The sequence below is a fragment of the Emys orbicularis genome, chromosome 8, assembly GCF_028017835.1.
Source record: "Emys orbicularis isolate rEmyOrb1 chromosome 8, rEmyOrb1.hap1, whole genome shotgun sequence".
Taxonomy (NCBI): domain Eukaryota; kingdom Metazoa; phylum Chordata; order Testudines; family Emydidae; genus Emys; species Emys orbicularis.
In genome coordinates, this window is record NC_088690.1 from 86,799,743 (window position 1) to 86,818,314 (window position 18,572).

Sequence of the window (18,572 nt, forward strand, 5' to 3'; positions counted from 1 at the left end):
CCTCCAATCCTAGACAATCTGTTTTTGTTTTGTTTCATTTTAAATAAGAAGAGAGCGATATCTTGGTTTCCATTAACTCATAATTTATTAAAGATTTTCTAAAAAGTCAGATCATATCTTTCCAAATTTGTCTGAGGTCCTTCTTCTCTGAAACATTACCCACTCTTTAGCTGCCAGGTCAGCCAAGTGGCACACAAAGCCAAGCACCACGGAGCTGTCAGAAGATGCTTCCACTCCAAGCAGAATAAAAGAGAGGGGAAAAATAATAATTATAATAAAGAAAGGAGGGAACAACCACACACAGAGAAATGAAGAAAGATGAGAAGGGAATAAAGGAACAGAGGCAGAAATGGACAAAAGAGATAAAGTTAACACACACACATCCGCAGGCACATACACACAGACATGTTGAGCATTGTGTGAGATGCACCTATCTGCCAATCTATCACAAATACAGGCTTTACTAGAAAAGGATTGGAAACCACTGTCCTAGCAGCTATCCTCCATAACCACCATAGCAGCTAGTGTCCATTGGAGAACGGGTGAGAAAAATGACTCTCTTGGTGTTACTGTTTAACAGTATCCAGTTCTCCCTGATTACTAACATTAAACATTCTTTCATCAAATGAAGGCGTATGACACATACTATAGGAAGTGGGGAAGGTGGTGGCGCACACAGCAAAAAGTGGCAGAGATTTCACGTGGACTGGAATTAGGGAGGGCAGTATGCACATGTCCATCTTATGCAGATGGATCAGATCTAGTTTCAAACTGGTAGTAGAATCAGAAATAGAAAGAGCACAGCACACTAGCATGAGCATAAACAGAAAGGACTTACAGTAAAGAGCACACGGTTACTGCCCTGGACTGCCCAGGGTGGATAGGAACATAAAATCTTAATGCCATATAAAGGAGTACAGAGTGCTGACACTAACAGAGTTGAGTTGGCAGCTGATAGACTGCATCATAAACCATCAGCATCCCAAGATCAGGATATCAGAAGGGGAGTGAACTGCAATAGTCTCCGTTTTTGTTGTTGTTGTTATTACTCACAAGACAGTAATGACATGGGGTCCAACACTAGATTGACAGCTATCATCACAACCAGCAATTAATGACACTAAAGAGGTGAGTCACAAAAAGTCACACATAATTAAGCCTAAATCCAGCCCACCAATCAGCTGCAATACTTTCATGAGACTGTGACATCTCGCTCCAATCCCTCTTTGGCATATAATTTTCCAGATACCCAGAAACAGTACACTGGCCTGTTGATATTGGCAAAATTCAGCTGGTCAAATATGGTTAATATTCATTATATCCTACAAATGAACTGTTTAATTCACTCATCCCTAGCAAAAGATTGGGTGGAGGGAGTTATCCTAATGCTCTTTGGATTTTAATAAAGATTTGGGGGCACTCTCGGGATGATGAGTTTCTCATTTTTACTGAAACCATTTGCACATTTCTCATTTGATGAATAATAATTTAAAATTGAAATGTAGATTTGGAGATACTTATTAACTAGCTAACTGCTGTATTGCCAGACCCTTTCAAACTTTCTATGATGTGACATAAGCAATATCATTATTATTATTATTATGAATTACCTACAACTCTGTTTCTACAATTTAAAAGCTATGAAAGTAATTAATAGAGCTCCCTGTGGTTGTTTACTGCAACAAACTGCCATTTGGCTAAAAAATGAAGAGATACACAATGAAGCATTTGTTGTACAGTAAAAGAATTAGAGTTTCAAAATGTTGTTGCTCCTTACTGAAAAAGGGAACATAAGGTACCAAACAATTCTGATAGAGAAAAGCTCATACTTTTTGCTAACACTATTAGCTGGCGAATTAGACAGCAGATAGTCTAAACTAAATAAAGCATGAGAAAAATCTCTTGGACTTGGAAGAGAGTGTGAGAGCATAGATAGGATTAGAGCATTTTCTATGTATTGGTGAGGATCCATGTGCAAAGACACCTGGTGAGTGATCAATAATATAAAGGTGCAGGAGAAATAAAGATTCTTGTTTTTTTGATGCTGATGTTATCGCAAATAACAGCAGATGAGGAAATAATAAAACAAGTTTAAAATATATTTGTGCATTTTGCTTTCTAGTCTCCTTATAGAGTCAGAATTGTAAAAGAGGTGGACAAAGACTGGAAAAAAATCTATGGCTATTTGTTCACATATTTAAACAGATTTTTTCTGCCTTCATATTGGCTCTCCATGTACATTCTAGTGAACAAGTATTACTGGCATGAATACTTGTGAATAAAATAACAAAGTTTAAGCTTGAATGCTTGACTATGCACCAAAAGCAATTTCATATTGTATAACTAATCAACAATAGCGCAACTTACAAAATGCATATTGCACTTTTTACAGACTAATAGGTGATTCCACATTCACACTGCTTGAGGATAGTTGCATAAAATATCCAAATCAGGGAACTGAAGTAACATGTTGTGTGCTGTGTTGCTGCTCTCATCAGTAACACTTTAATATAAACAACTTTTGTGACTCACCTCCATGCAGAATAATTTGCAAAGAGGCAAAATGCATCAGCTACATTGTTTGTTGTGAATTACTCATTGAGCCCTAATCTGAGATTTAAACCATAAATGTGTGTTATACAGCAACTATTATATCCCTGCTCTGATCAGACCACTTATTTATTACATTAGTTTATTTATATCACTATTTATTATGCTTATATGGTACTGATGTAGTCATTGACATGCCAGTGCTATAATATCAATACAAAGAATTCAAGGGAAATCTTTGCACAGTAAGGTACTACTCAATGTAACGGTGGCAGAATTAAGCCCTAAATAAAGACTCAACTAATGCATATAGCCCACCTGAAGTAGATGATCTGGAACAAGAGCAAATCAATAACACTCAAGCAGCCACCTTACAAGACAAAAAGGATAAATTCTCCATTAATTAAAGGGAGAGGAGAAAAGAAGTAGGAACTATACAAAAGGTAGAAGACCCAAAAGACAGACAAAGCCAAACCTACCTAAATACATTGGGCTTGTACTGTACCCTAAAGACAACCTAAAGACAACCAGCCAAAAGCTTGGGCAGAATTCTTTCAAGATAAAGTTCCTTCACAGAAAACCCTCAACTGAGACAGTTCTCTCCCTTCCCTGGTTCTAACTGCATCTAGGGACCAAGAGAAGAACCACCCATTTCAATCATGACTATCAGACACGGACACATGCAGAGACAATACTTTTCAGGTACTTTGGTCTTAGATTATGAAGAGCTTTACATGTCAATACTAAATTGTTCTAAAAAGAAAATATACACACATTGATAGACAATGACAAAATTTTGTTGTTTAACTCAGAGATGCAGTGTTGTTTGGGACAAAATTTAAATGGGCAAACTGACAATAGATGCATGATAATTTTCATGGGGACTCTGAATTTCTCATGGCTCTCAGTGCAAAGATAACAGCAATGATTAAATGACACTAATCATGGAGTCAATTAATGCCTCAACTACAATCTTAGCATGTTTATCAGCTAGTAATCTAACTAAGCTGAATGCTTAAAAAATGCACAGTTTTTATGTAGTGGCATTAAGGCCAGGACAGAAATAAAATTCCTTTACAATTAACACTGATGAAAAGATGTGTTTTTCCTGACCACTGTGAAGAAATCTAAACTAATAATTGACCCAATAAAATTCCTGCAAGCAATTTCATGATAATACTTTATAAACATTATTCATTTTCAGTCAGCATTTTCTACACTAAAGTTAAACCTAAAGTTATTCAGTAGCATGACAAGAATACATTCTTTTGTAGGCAGGTTTTGTGGAAGAAGTCAATTTGACTTATTAAACCAGAACATTGGGATCCAGTTGCATCATTGAGTCATCTTGGGTTTTATTGTGCATTCAGAGTCAGGTTCTCAGTTGGTGTAAATCAGTGTAGCTGCATTGACTTAAATGGAGCTCAACATTTAACACCAAATGAGGAGCTACTCCTCAGAATCAGGCTGAGGGCTTTTCCGTGTGGCAGTGTGGGTGTCCTGTCTATGTATAGTTTATGAATTCTGTATGAAATTATGAGCTCTCTATATGTATCTGTATCAAACTACCAGACTCCATTTTGTTTTCTGAGCATGGTGTTCATTGAAAGACAGTTCTGTGCCTTCACCATAGCTCTGTAGCCCTCAGATTGAGGAGTCAGGAGAAAATCCCTTTGGACAAAGAGCTGACTACAGCCCAGGGTAAACCAGTTTTTCAAGTCCAGACTGATCAAACAACAGATGTGAGACTTTGAGGTTGAAAAAAGTGTCATCTGAAAAAGGGAACTGGAAATCTATAAAAGAAAGGTTCTCTCACTGGCCATCAGAAGAGAGAGAAGAGATAAGAAAGCAATACTGTATAGGAGGAGAAAAGGGAGAGGAAAGATCTGGACTCCATAGAGGACTCTGATCAAATACCAAATAATGCTCAAGAGTGGTGACGAAACTGAGGCAGAGAACTGTATAAAGTTATCTATTATTTTACCTATATCTGTATATCTCATGTCTGTCTAAAGTAAAGAATGATTGTCTGACACATCCTTTTGTAAAGTCTGTATCTATTTGCTACAACTATTGTGTGTCCCTGAAGAGGTAAACTATAAACCAGAGTACCCATAAGGAGGGAAACTGGGTAAGGGTCCTCAAGTTACTGAGCTGTCTTGTGGAGGGTCAGTACTGGTCCTGGGGGCCTAAAGAGCTAGATGCGGGTCTCTACTTCCAGGTGAAAGGTACCAGTCTATACTCATGAAGCGTGCCAGAATTCAGAGCCAGAGATGGTGACTGAAATCTACCCAGGGACAAAGGAGAGCTTAAACACACACCTGCCCAGCATATGGGATCAAACATAGCAGCCTGGTAAGTGTTCACCCGGGGGAACTTGACCAAGGCTGTGACATCATGTTTGGGTGCTAAAGTGTTCTGAATAGCCTTTCTGTAACAAGTCACAATTTATCATGGGACTCTGAACTGAGAAAGTTGGATGTAATGCCCAAACAAAAATGTTACATGGCTGTGTTAGGAAAATGAACTTCAACCAAGAGAGTTTGGAATTTACTAAATTTTATGGCTTTTGAGGCTCTCTCTGTTAACTGTTCACTATTAAAATGTTACATTGTTTACAATTTCTTCTTATACTATACCTATATGTAAATCAATTATTGATTAACAAGATTTCATACCTACTTAATTACAAGAATTACTGAAATCATAACCTCAGACCATTCTGACTAGTACTTACAATTAAAAAATTCTGATGAATTATGTTCTACAACAGGTATTTGTATGTTTTCACTTTGACATTTTCTCATCCTTAACAACTTTTTTGTTTGCCTTTATATACATTTAACAGTAGCACTTATGCACATTAGTAATTAATACAAAACCCCACAAAAATGTTGTAGGGTAATATTTTCAAAATCACCAAAGTGACTTAGAAGCCTAAGTCCCATTAACTTTCACTGGAAGACAACGGACTCTTAAGCCACTTAGGCATTTTTGAAAATTGTATCCATGCAGCATTTTTGCATAAAGGAGTCTTTGGCACTTGTTCTTCAAAATGAAAGGTGCCTCTATTTTCCCCTTTATCTATTCTGTTCCACAGAAATCCACTCCAAACAGATCAATGCAATCCCACCACTGGAGATAGATCCATCAGCAGGATTTCCAGACAATACAGAAGCCTAAATTGTCAAGCAAGAAATGAAGTGGTCTTGTTGTTTCTCACTTCAGAAAGGGTGATTCCAGGGATAATGTCTGGTAATAAGCCTTTGTTCAGTATCCTTTAAAAAGTCTGCTGGCTATGGTGTTAGAAATGAAAGATCCAGTTGGGTCAGACACACACTTCTCAAGGTGCACTGTAGCTTTCATAAAGGTAACAGCAAAATGGATTGGATGTTCACTCTGCATCAGCTTCTTTAAAAGGACTACATCAAGTTGACAATACATACAATGTATGGATTACAACAACAAAAAAGTAGCCCCAAATACCAGACATATTCAGATGGCAAGGCCACCAGGAGAAACACAAACATGTTTCAAACTGTTTCACTGCATTGGCTGCTTCAGGTGGTAAAGCTGAGTTTACAACTACTTTGTGTTTTTCATAGAATCATAAAAATATAGGGCTGGCAGGGACCTTGAGAGGTCATCTAGTCCAGGACCCTGCCCTGAGGCAGGACTAAGAATGAACTCTCACAGAAAAATGATAAATGACAAAATCACCATATCACACGTGGGTGAACACTATCTGACCTCTCAGTCCTTGTTTTCAAAGGAAAACTGCTCAACACCTTCAAAAAACAAGCCTGGGATCTTAAATTCATAACTGTGTTAGACACTAAAAATCACGGACTCAGTAAAGACACTGACGTTATGGCTCATTACAAAAAAATCTATAACCCACTACCCCTCCTTTGTAGGGTTGCCAACTTTCTATTGGCACAAAAACAAATACCTTAGCCCTGCCCCTTCCCTGAGGCCCTGCTCTTGCCCCGCCCCTTCCCCTGAGGCCCCGCCTCCTGCTCACTACATTCCCCCTCCCTCGGTGGCTTGCTCTCCCCCACCCTCACTCACTTTCACTGGGCTGGGGCAAAGGGTTGGGGTGCGGGTGGGGGCTCTGGGGTGGGGCCAGAAATGAGGGGTTCAGGGTGCGGGTGGGGGCTCCAGGCTGGGGCAGGGAGTTGGGATGCAGGAGGGGGTGAGGGCTCCAGCTGAGGGTCTGGGGTTTGTGGTGCAGGAGGGGGCTCCAGGCTGGGGGGTGGGGCTGAGAGATTCAGAATGTGGGAGCGGGCTGCGGGTTAAGGCAGGGGGTTGGGGTGTGGGAGGGATGAGGGCTCTGGGTTGGGGGTGCTGGCTCTGGGATGGGGCCAGCTCCTGGCCCCTCGGGCAGCTCCTGGTCAGCGGTGCAGCGGGGGGGCTAAGGCAGGCTGCCTGCCTGTCCTGGGGCACCGCGTGGTTCCCAGCCAATGGGAGTGCGGAGCTGGTGCTTGGGGTGGAGGCAGCATGTGGAGCCCTGTGGTGCCCACCCCACCGCCTAGGAGCCGGACCTGCTGGCTGCTTCCGGGGCGCAGTGCGGTGCCCCAGGACAGGTAGGGACTACCCTGCCTTGGCTCTGCAGCACCACCGACCAGACTTTTAAAGGCCCAGTCGGTGGTGCTGACAGGAGCCGCCAGGGTCCCTTTTCGACCAGGTGTTCAGGTCAAACACTGGAAACCTGGTCACCCTACTCCTTTGTCCTACTGCTGCAGAGTTATTAACTGCCCACTTCACCTTGAATGGTCTCTTACAACAAGTGTTAATTCATTATGCTAAACAATCTATTCCATCTTGTATTTAGCTATGACACTCTGAGTACCTGAACAAGAGCTCTGTGTAACTCAAAATCTTGTTTCTTTCACTAACAGAAGTTGGCCCAATAAAAGATACCACCTCACCCACATTGTCTCTCTAAGTATACCTAGTTGATCCCCAACAAATGTTTATCTAACCGGTTCTTACAGTCCTCCAACGATGAGGATTCCACAACCATACTTAAGTGTGCCAGTACTTAAATATTCTTACAGCAAGAAAGTTTTTCCGAATATCTAACTTAAATCTCCCTTGCTGCAAATTAAGCTGATTATTTCTGTCCTATTTTCACTGTTGTCTTTATAAGAGCCCTTAACATATCTGAAGGCTTATCAGATCCCGCCTCAGTTTTCATGTCTCAAGACTAAACATACCCAGTGTTTTAATCTTTCCGCATAGGTCACATTTTCTAAACCTTTCATCATTTTTGCACCCACCTTATAATAATTTAATTTAGCTCTATGACACTGATAGCCATTACTGTGGAAGTCCATTTGTCCAGGGACACATCAGTAATTCCAGGCCCAATAGGACCAGTCTGAGAGAGAGAAAACTCAGTGGAACCAGCTTACTTTAATCTTTGTCATATTTCCTTGAACAAAATGGCTAGATGGTTGTGAACACAAGATCTGATGTTTAAACACAGGGACTCAGTTTAGAAAACAGGGTGAATGCCTCAAAAATGGACTGTCAATATTTGTTCAATTTAAAAAGAAAATTAGCTTATGCTCTTTTTGTGGTTGATTTCAATAAATTCTTATTGGCATAGGTCTTCCCAACCAGTAGGTTCCCTGGTAAATTACAAGGGATCACTCACTGGACACACCCTACTAACTGAGAAAAAAAATCCATCAAAATCCTGTGGTCCAAGGAACCAGGGCAGTTGAGAGAAGGAGCAGCACTGATCTCAGCTCCTAGAGACAGGAAAGTCCGCTCAAATAGGCTGTGCAGCTAACTCCACAGCCTCTTGAACAGGTACTGTTCCCAGCACTAAGCAGTGTGCAAACAGGCTGAATTCAGAGCAGAGGGTGAGTGGGAGGGAAGCACTGACATCAGCATCCCCCCTGCACAAAGCACCAGGTCCCTCACCTGCTCAGCTTCCACACACCATCAATATGATCTGACCCCCAACACAGCACCAAGCCCAGTAACACATCTCTAGTCCCCTAGCCCCATCATGCAGCAGCAGCCTCATCATGTGCACCAGATCCACAGCCTAGTTCATTAAATTCATCAACCCAGGCCCCGCCTCATGCAATGCTCTCGCAGTGCAATGCTCTCACAGTGCTCTCACTGTGCTCACAAAGCATCCATTTTCATGCCCTCCGCCCACAGCACCTAAAATCCACCTGTGAGGTTTTGCTGTGATTCCAATCCTTTGAGGTCATACAAGATTGTGGGATGGGGCGGATCTTGGCAAGAATCTATTGGTGGACTTTGGGTTCTGCATGAAAAAAAGTGTTTAGAACTACTTCTCTAGTGAAAGAACATTTGCAGAAACAAGACAGTAAGTAATTATCAGAGAGTATTTGTGGAAAGAGAATTTCCAATTTGCAAATGTGAATATTTGCCTTTGACATTATGGTGATGGGGATGATATAAAACCTAAAGAGAATAGATACGATAGCAGTTACTATCAAAAATCTAATAAAAAAATCAGAAATGATGCCTTGTGACATGTCCCTTCAAAACTAATGTTCGAACTAAATTTCAAATATTGACTATACAAAACAAACTGTTTGAGATCACTGCCCATCATGCTGATCAGTATAGTCTTATTGTTTCTTTGTCTATCTGTATCTGTCTGTTGTTTCTTGTCTTATACTTAATTTTTAAGTTCTTTGGGTCACAGACCATCTTTTTGTGCTGTGTTTGTACAGCTCCTAGCACAATGAGAATCTGGTCACCACTAGGGGGCTAGACACTGCAGTAATACAAATAATAAAATAATAATAACATAAACAAGAATTATTCATATAAATTGTTAAGCAAATGTGTTTTAATAACAGACACATTCCAGAAAATTATAAACTGATCACAGATTACATTTCAGAAGTATACACAGAAATTAAATTCACTGGGGTTTATCAATAATTTATCAATTATTCACTCTGCTCTACCTGTCTGTAGGAAAAGAAGGCACTATGGGCTATATCGTTAGCTGGAATAATAAGCATAGCTCCATATTTTTCAACAGAACTAGTCTTTTCTGGTGACATCAGTGCAGCAATACTGATTTAAACATGCTGAGGATCTGGCCCTGTATCCTCAGTATAATTAAAATATTCATTGCAATTGTGTCTTGTTATAATCAAGGCAGAACAGAAATATTCTTATCGCTCTATGCCAAAACGTGCTTATTTGGCTGTGTTTGTAAATGTTACTTACATTGTGACTACCGCAACCAATTGTCTTCATCTCTTAATTATTCTCAGTGTTCAATTTGATTGGATTATGCACTGAAGTTATTACATGGAGAGAAGTATCACTGCCTTATTCAATGTTTTATAAGAATTTGAATCCAGTCCACCTGGGAGAATGGATAGCCTCCCCTGTGCTGCTTATGTTATGTGGTCTGTGGTAGTTAGAAACGTAACACAGGCATTTTGGCTAGATCGTATTAAATACAAAGGAATGTTTTGCAAATTTAAGATTCTGTTTGCTTATGTGTAGTCACTGGAGCTCCTGCTGAAAAAAACAAGCAGTTGAGTTTGTTTGTTAGATCATAAAAAATGAAATAGCAATAGTTAAGCTTGTGATCTATTATTCTCTTTACATGAAATAGTGAAGCCTGGAATGTTCATTGAGTTGCAGATTATAAACAACAGCAAACATGTCAGAATAATTTTTCAAATAAGAATATATCATTAGATTTCACTATGACTCTTCATAGTGTATTCATTTGTTCTGGGATGAAGAATAATGTAAAATTAAGAAAAATACTGTGGTTAAATGATGCTCCATCTTAAAAACAAAACAACCCCACCCCCACATTTTAAAATAAAAACAGAGAATATACTAGTCTGTAATTCCTTTGTAATACCTTTCCAGTATGTTAATATATTAATAAAAATATGTAAACAGATACCATGCACTATTTATAATATGCTAATAATTTACAAAGGAAATATGATCCTGATTATATTGCTATTAAATGTGCAATTTGAGTAACTTGTTTACTTAACAATCTCTCTAGTAGCCAGGTGCTTCAATTACAGTAATTAAAACACAAAACAAAAGTAAAACAGTTAATCAAAGGCTAAACAAAATAAATTAGTCCTGAATCGTGTTCTAAAGGTTGCTAGACTCTAGCTCTGATGTATTGTCAAAGGGACTGAATTCCAAAAGCAGGAATCCTCAAACAAAAAGGCCCAATTACCAGACATGTTCTTCTCGAACATAGGTAATTAGAGTAAACCTCTAGCAAGGGATCTTAGCTGCCATGCTGGTAAACAGAGTAAGAGGCAATATGTCACAAAACCAGGTCCCAGACCATTCCCAAGCTATAGCTGTCACTATAGACACTCCTAAATGAAGAAGCAAAAAGTAACCTACTGTAGAGAAATGAGCACAATCATGTTTTTATGTTGACCTGTATCAATGAGGTGTTGGGCAACTCTGTATTTGTGGCTTTCATGTGGGGTTCAGGAGTCACCCAAAATAGAATGTATTACAATAGTCAAACCCGTTAATAACAAAGGTATGGATGACCATTGTGAGGTCTGCACCTAAGAGATATAGCCACAGTCTTTTGACCAACCACGGTAGATGGTTAAAGGCACTACATACCACCATTACTATCTGGGGAATCAGGAGGAGTGAACAATTTTGATAAGAGTCAGGCACCGGCCTTTAAGAGATTTTGAAGATACATCCTCTGTACACTTATCTGAATGCTTTTTCCTACCAACAAGCATTCCTTCCATCTTATTTCAGTTTGGTTGCAGCCATACTCTCTCTATCTCTCAAACAGTAATCAAGTAAAGAGTTTGTAAAATTTGGGTTTAATGAAATTGAGACTTAGAGCCAATTATCTTCAGCATATTGACTGCAATGTTCCCCAAACATATCAACATTTTCCCCAAAAGCTTCAACCACATGCACAGACCTTTAGAAAGATGTGCTGAAGGATGGTCCCTGGGTTTGTGGCAGTACTTTGTTAAAATTCCACCTTGCAGTGATGGTTAGATAATAGATAATGTTATAGAGAGTACACTTATAACGTTTGCGGACAATACCCAGCTGGGAGGGGTTGCAAGTGCTTTGGAGAATAGGATTAAAATTCAAAATGATCTGGAAAAACTGGAGAAATGGTCTGAAGTAAATAGGATGAAATTCAATAAGGACAAATGCAAAGTACTACATTTAGGAAGGAACAATCAGTTGCACACATAAAAAATGGGAAATGACTGCCTAGAAAGGAGTACTGCGAAAAGGAATCTGGGTGTCATAGTGGACAGAAACTAAATGAGCCAACAGTGTAACACTGTTGCAAAAAAAGGGAACATCATTCTGGAATGTTTTACCAGGAGTGTTGTAAGCAAGAACGAGAAGTATTTCTTCCACTCTACTACGCACTGATTAGGCCTCATTTGGAGTATTATGTCCAGTTCTGGGTGCCACATTTTCAGGAAACATGTGGACAAATTGGAGAAAGTCCAGAGAAGAGTAACAAAAATGATTAGGGCTCTAGAAAACATGATCTATGAGGGAAGAGTGAAAAAAAAAAGGGCTTGTTTAGTCTGAAAAAGGGAAGAGTGAGAGGGGACATGATAACAGTTTTCAAGTACATAAAAGGTTGTTATGAGGAGGAGGGAGAAAAATTGTTCTTAACCTCTGAGGATAGGACAGGAAGCAATCGGCTTAAATTGCAGCAAGAGAGGTTTAGGTTGGACATTAGGAAAACTTCCCAACTGTCAGAGTGGTTAAGCACTGGAATAAATTGCCTATGGAGGTTGTGGAATCTCCATCATTGGAGATTTTTAAGAGCAGGTTAGACAAACACCTGTCAGGGATGATCTAGATAATACTTAGTCTTGCCATGAGTGCAGGGGACTAGACTAGATCAGTGCTTCTCAAAGCCGGTCCACCTCTTGTTCAGGGAAAGCCCCTGGCAGTCCGGGCCGGTTTGTTTACCTGCCGCATCCACAGGTTTGGCCAATCGCGGTTCCCACTGGCCGCGGTTCACCGCTCCAGGCCAATGGGGGCTGGGGGAAGCGGCGCGGGCCGAGGCCTGTGCTGGCCGCCCTTCCTGCAGCCCCCATTGGCCTGGGATGGCAAACCTCGGCCAGTGGGAGCCGCGATCGGCCGAACCTGCGGACGTGGCAGGTAAACAAACCGGCCCAGCCCACCAGGAGCTTTCCCTGAACAAGCGGCGGCCCGACTTTGAGAAGCACTGGACTAGATGACCTCTCAAGGTCCCTTCCAGTCATATGATTCTATGATTTCCCCTGCCTCATTTGGAGTCACTCCCTTTCTACCTAAAATAATGTATCCTGAGGGGTTTTTTTTGTTTTTTGTTTTTTTAAAGGGTGTTGCCTATGGAATGCACCAGGTTGCATTAAGTATTAGATACATTTATATCTCGCCTAGAACTGGGCAAAACTATTCGGACAAATAGCTTGTTTACTAAAAAAAAGGCTGCTTCAGTCCATCCAAAACTAGTGGTGAATTTTACACAAATTAGCCAAATAGTTTAAGCAAATTTGTTTCTTCCGGATTTAGATGCTCGGTGGTGGCAGCAAAGGCCTTCTTTATACCCTTCAGTTTAGTGGTAAGAGCACTCACCCAGGATGTGGCATACCTGCGTGCAATTCCCCCCATGTTTGATGTGGAGGAGCAATTTGAAATTGGGCCTCCCATATTACAGGAGAATGCTATAGCTACCAGACTATGGAATATTCTGGGAGGGCTCTCTCAATCTCTTCTGTTGAAGCTGTTCCCCTCTGTTTCAATAATTAAACAGTCATTAGAGCAAGAACTTGAGTCTCCCACCACCTTGGTGAGTGCCCTAACCACCAGATTACAAAGTCTTTCTGACTCTCTTTTCGTAGTCCAAAGACTATTCATTGCATTTCATATTGGCAATTCATAGCCATTAAACATTCAACCTGAAACAGATTTCTTTTAATTTAAATTTTTCTCAGTTTATGGATTTGGTTCAGCCTAACCCCCCCCCCCCCTCCCCCCAATGTTTTGGAACTGCCAATGAACTGAAAAATCAGTTATTAGCCCAGCTCTAGCCTTGCCTCAATTTCATATTATAGAAACTGAACACCATGCTATGCTAATAATATATTCTTTACCTTTTGAGGTAAATATTTTAACTGAAATCTACTTAACATGAGTTACTTAACATGGCACTGTCTTCCTCTTTGAAAAAAAGCATATTGCTTAAATGGGAAAACAAATGAATAGAGCCCCACAAAAATGCCACTTGCCACTGAACCTACTCTCTCAAAATCCCACAAGGGTCAAAAGTCACTTTATAAAGTCAGCATGGGAAAGCTGACCTGATTCATCAGTCACCAGTAGTGATACCATCTAATTTCCATATACAAAAAAGCATTTGGAAGAAAACATACATTTAAATTTTAGCTTCATAGCTTAGTATTTTCAAGACGCATGGTTATATGAGGAGTCAGTTCTAAATGTTTTAAAAATCAAATACCAAGTAATTATCTTTCCATTTTACAGTTATTCTTAATCTGAAATGAACCAGGATCTGTGAATGATGCTCAGAAGTACTAAAACTCATGATAGTATATTTTCATACTTGAGCATGCTCTTGGCATAATGGTAGCAATTTGTACTTCATCTTCAATTCACTAACTAAGATGTGCTCCAATAAATCATGTAAAAGGAATAATGGAACACAGTCCTCACACTAAGTATTTCAATTTATTTATCTGTTAAGATTTGAATGCATTTGATGTACTGGAAACATTTCCAAGTTGCTCTTTTGCCTCAAACGGATTGTGGTAAATATAAACAACCAAAGAAAACTTGGATTTGTATAAACAACTTTCATGGCAACTATATGATACAAAACATTGCCCAATGAAAGAAAAGCCTGTTGTGACGGTACCTACCATAAGGCTTTATGGAAATATGCTTAGAATGTGTTTTATGCTACATATGCCATGTAACATATCTCCATAAATGTTATGATCTACTGAATGTATTAATCCTATTTGTATGCATGTATCATTTTTGTATTCGAAGTTATGAATGTTATGAATGTTGGCTGTGTACTGGCTTGATTTCTAAACAACCTTAGTAGAGCATTTGGTCAGTTTCTGGAGAAAGGAATGTTGAAATTAAATACCTAATGAAGAAACAGTTAAAGGACAATGGAACTTGGAATGCTCCAATCCACATAGGAAGTCTACTTGAGGATGTTCAAGGTAGCATGTAAACAATGTATGCTACCTGTAAAAAACTGTGAGTCATGCATGGACATGTGACTTGCCCAGGTGACTCCTAAATTCCATCTTGAAGCTGGACTTTGCATAGGAGTGAGGAGGGGGTCTCCACCCACAAGAGAAAGTCTATTTAAATCCCTGGGAGACCCCTCCATTTTGTCTTCAGCTGGCTAAAGAGAGAGCCTCTCCACCCCCCAGGATACTTGAAAGAAACTGGAACAAAGGACAGTGTGCAAGGGGTGTGAGTGATTGCTGGACCCAGGCTAAAAGGAGATTAGTCTGTAAAAGGGAGCATTCTGGATCTGGTGAGGCTCTTATCTGTATTCAGTTTGATTAGACATAGATTTGCGCATTTTATTTTATTTTGCTTGGTGACTTACTTTGTTCTGTCTGTTACTACTTGGAACCACTTAGGTCCTACTTTCTGTATTTAATAAAATCACTTTTTACTTATTAATTAACTCAGAGTATGTATTAATACCGGGGGGAGCAAACAACTGTGCATATCTCTCTATCAGTGTTATAGAGGGCGAACAATGTATGAGTTTACCCTGTATAAGCTTTATACAGGGTAAAACGGATTTATTTGGGTTTAGACCCCATTGGGAGTTGGGCATCTGAGTGTTAAAGACAGGAACACTTCTGTTAGCTGCTTTCAGGTAAACCTGCAGCTTTGGGGCAAGTAATTCAGACCCTGGGTCTGTGTTGGAGCAGATGGGCGTGTCTGACTCAGCAAGACAGGGTGCTGGGGTCCTGAGCTGGCAGGGAAATCAGGGGTAGAAGTAGTCTTGGCACATCAGGTGGCAGTTCCCAAGAGGGTTTCTGTGATCCAACCCGTCACACATGTTATTAATGTCCAATCAATTTTTAGTGTCTTGGGGCATATAGCACATGCCCTCAGATGTGCTACATATTACCTGATAGATCTAAAACCACATTCTCTGTTTTTCCTCTTTTCATTTGAGACAACATGGAATGTTAATGGGCATACTGACCTTTAAAACATGTGACTGAACAAATGCAGAGATTTGTTCCCCCCATCATTGGGTCTGCTGGGACTCTAGAGCTGGACAAACCCAATATTTTCTGTTTATGTTTTCCCTGCAGAAAACCTGCGATATTTTCTGGTTTATAAAGTAGCTGTTACCAGGGGGTTACATTATAATGACATAAAACTCACTTTGAATAAAATTTGTTAGTTAGATCCGTGAGTGCTTAACCCATAAGCGACTTAACCTATTCAGTTCCCATTGATTTCAACCGATACAGAATTGTGCCTCACAGGCCTGATCCAGTGACTAAGGTAGCCAATGGAAATCCTTCCACTGACCTCATTAATCACTGGGTCAGACCCTTAGTGTGGTTAAATGCAGCACCACATGTCATATCGCATAGTGGAGCTGTGTATGGAAGTATGGATTCGTGAAAGGAATTATTTTGGTCATAAAAAGCTACATTCAGAACGCTGACCAATTGATATGAATGGTTTTGTCCAAATACCAGCTACAGTGAGATCCAGGGAAGACATTAAATTTAAGCCACTCATGGCATAGTTTAACTCCCAGTGCTTGGCTGTCTGTCAACATATATTTTAATAAAATACCTCTAGAGTTGCAAATGGAAACAACCTAGTGAAAAATGCTGCATCCCAGAACGTCATGTCAATGTTATGTGGTAACTGTTGGCGTTTGATTCCGTGAAAATGAATAAACATAACCATATAACATACACAACCCCATTCAAGGTAAAATATATGCCTTTGCTTTAGACTAGCCCTGAAATAAACATCAACCCTAGTCAGTTTGTTAATACAGTAGTTGGTCAAATTAATAGAAGGAAAAATAGATATAAAATGAGATAATTAAAACCTTATAGTATACACAAAACAAATACCAAACGTAATTCGTTTAGTTCTTGCAGACTATTCATTTGGACTCTGATATTTCAACAGAAACAGAAATGTGCATCAGTTTACTAGTCTCAGTTAGAACAATGAGCTGTGTGGTGCTTGGTACTAAAACAGACATGTAGTATACTAATATCTTACTGGAAAACCAGAAACTGAAGAACACAATTATTCAAACATGCTTCAGGATAGCCACAGAAATGGGGCTCACTATAAATTGAACCCTACCATCAGATTACAAAGGAAAGTGTGTGCTGCAAGCCATTCCCAAAGCCTGATAAACACATTGAAAATGTGTGTCTTTTTAACAGAGGCACTGAGAATCACCACTAAAAACTCTGAAAGCCTAAGTCCCATTCTGAAAAATCACTTAGGAAAACAGATCTCTTATGGGACAGTTTCATCCCTTATAATTTAGGCCTGATTCTTCCACCGTTACTTCTGACTCAAGCAATACCCTGTTCTGCTTCCTACTTTTACCACCAAAATGAACTACAAGTACATTGTCAGTAAGGGCGTCAAAGTTAGGCTCTAAGTATCAATAAGTGTAGCAGAGGTAGGGTTTCTGATATTAAGATGGAAGCATTAGACTCTAGGTATCATGTCTTCTTACCTGTTACAAATGAAACGGTCAAGAGCTGCCCAGCAAATAAAGAGTTTCCATTTTACTGACTGTAAAAATACAAAGTGCATTCTTCTTGCCATATCCATTATAAAAATTCTACCCTGTTCTTCAGTATTGATTGACCCAACACAAGCTGTACCGACCTGGTACACTGTAGTGTTTTGGACCATTACAACATTGTCATCTTATTTTAATGAATCACACATAGAGAAGCAACTCCTTGTCAGCGTTTGGCACTGAGTATCAAGCAATATTCTGGCAAACAGCTGACATTAAAGATCAATGACTGCTTATTAGTGAGAAATAGAAAAGCCATTAGAATAAAGTATATTGATGAATGATCTGCAAAGGCTAGACAAAATAAGCACTTACTCAAGCCACAATCAAGACTGTACTATCATGCACTGCCAAATCTAATAAATATATTTCCTTGAATGGCTTCTCCTCTCACTGACTTGCAACCGTTAGACCACAAAGATGAAAACAAAAGCACATACACAACACCATATATAAGTACAGTCCACGTTCCCTAATTCTCATTTAGCTAACATACAAACCTGATAATAAAAAATAATCCTGAGATATCTCCTACTATTAAGACTTCATAACTTTTGCAAGATATACTGTAATACACCTACAAACATAAGATGAAGCAACAGCTTACATTTAAACTACACTTGTCAAAATTTGTGATGTAGCACCCTTCATTAAAAAAGTTTTTGCCTGTTTGCTCACTCATCAGTCCACGAAGGCCTTAGTTCAGGAAGGTGCATAGCCTCTACTTAAATTTAAGCATGTGAATAGTCCAATTAAAGTCAATGGGATTGCTCACATGCATAAGCATCTTGCTGAATCAGGGCCAATATGCAATAATCTGTAATGGGTCTCCCAATCGCTAGTGTGAATTAATGAGATTCTATGGTTTCAGAATGTTGAGTATGTAATGCTGTTGCTTTGTGTTACACACAGATTCAGAACTGCAGGACAAGACTCTTAGAAAATGGAAGAGACAGCAAAAAGAGTTTTTCTTCCTCACACACTCCCAACAGTTTTGGGTTGAAACAATGAGTCTTGTGCATTTCATTAACTTTTAACACTTCACAACATCAGTAACCATCTCTCTATGAAAGTAGAGTTGCATATGGTGATTTTTATTAAGTTCATTTTCATTAGCCTGATTTTTGCAGGTAGGGGAGAAGGATTTAATCGATCTCTAAAATAC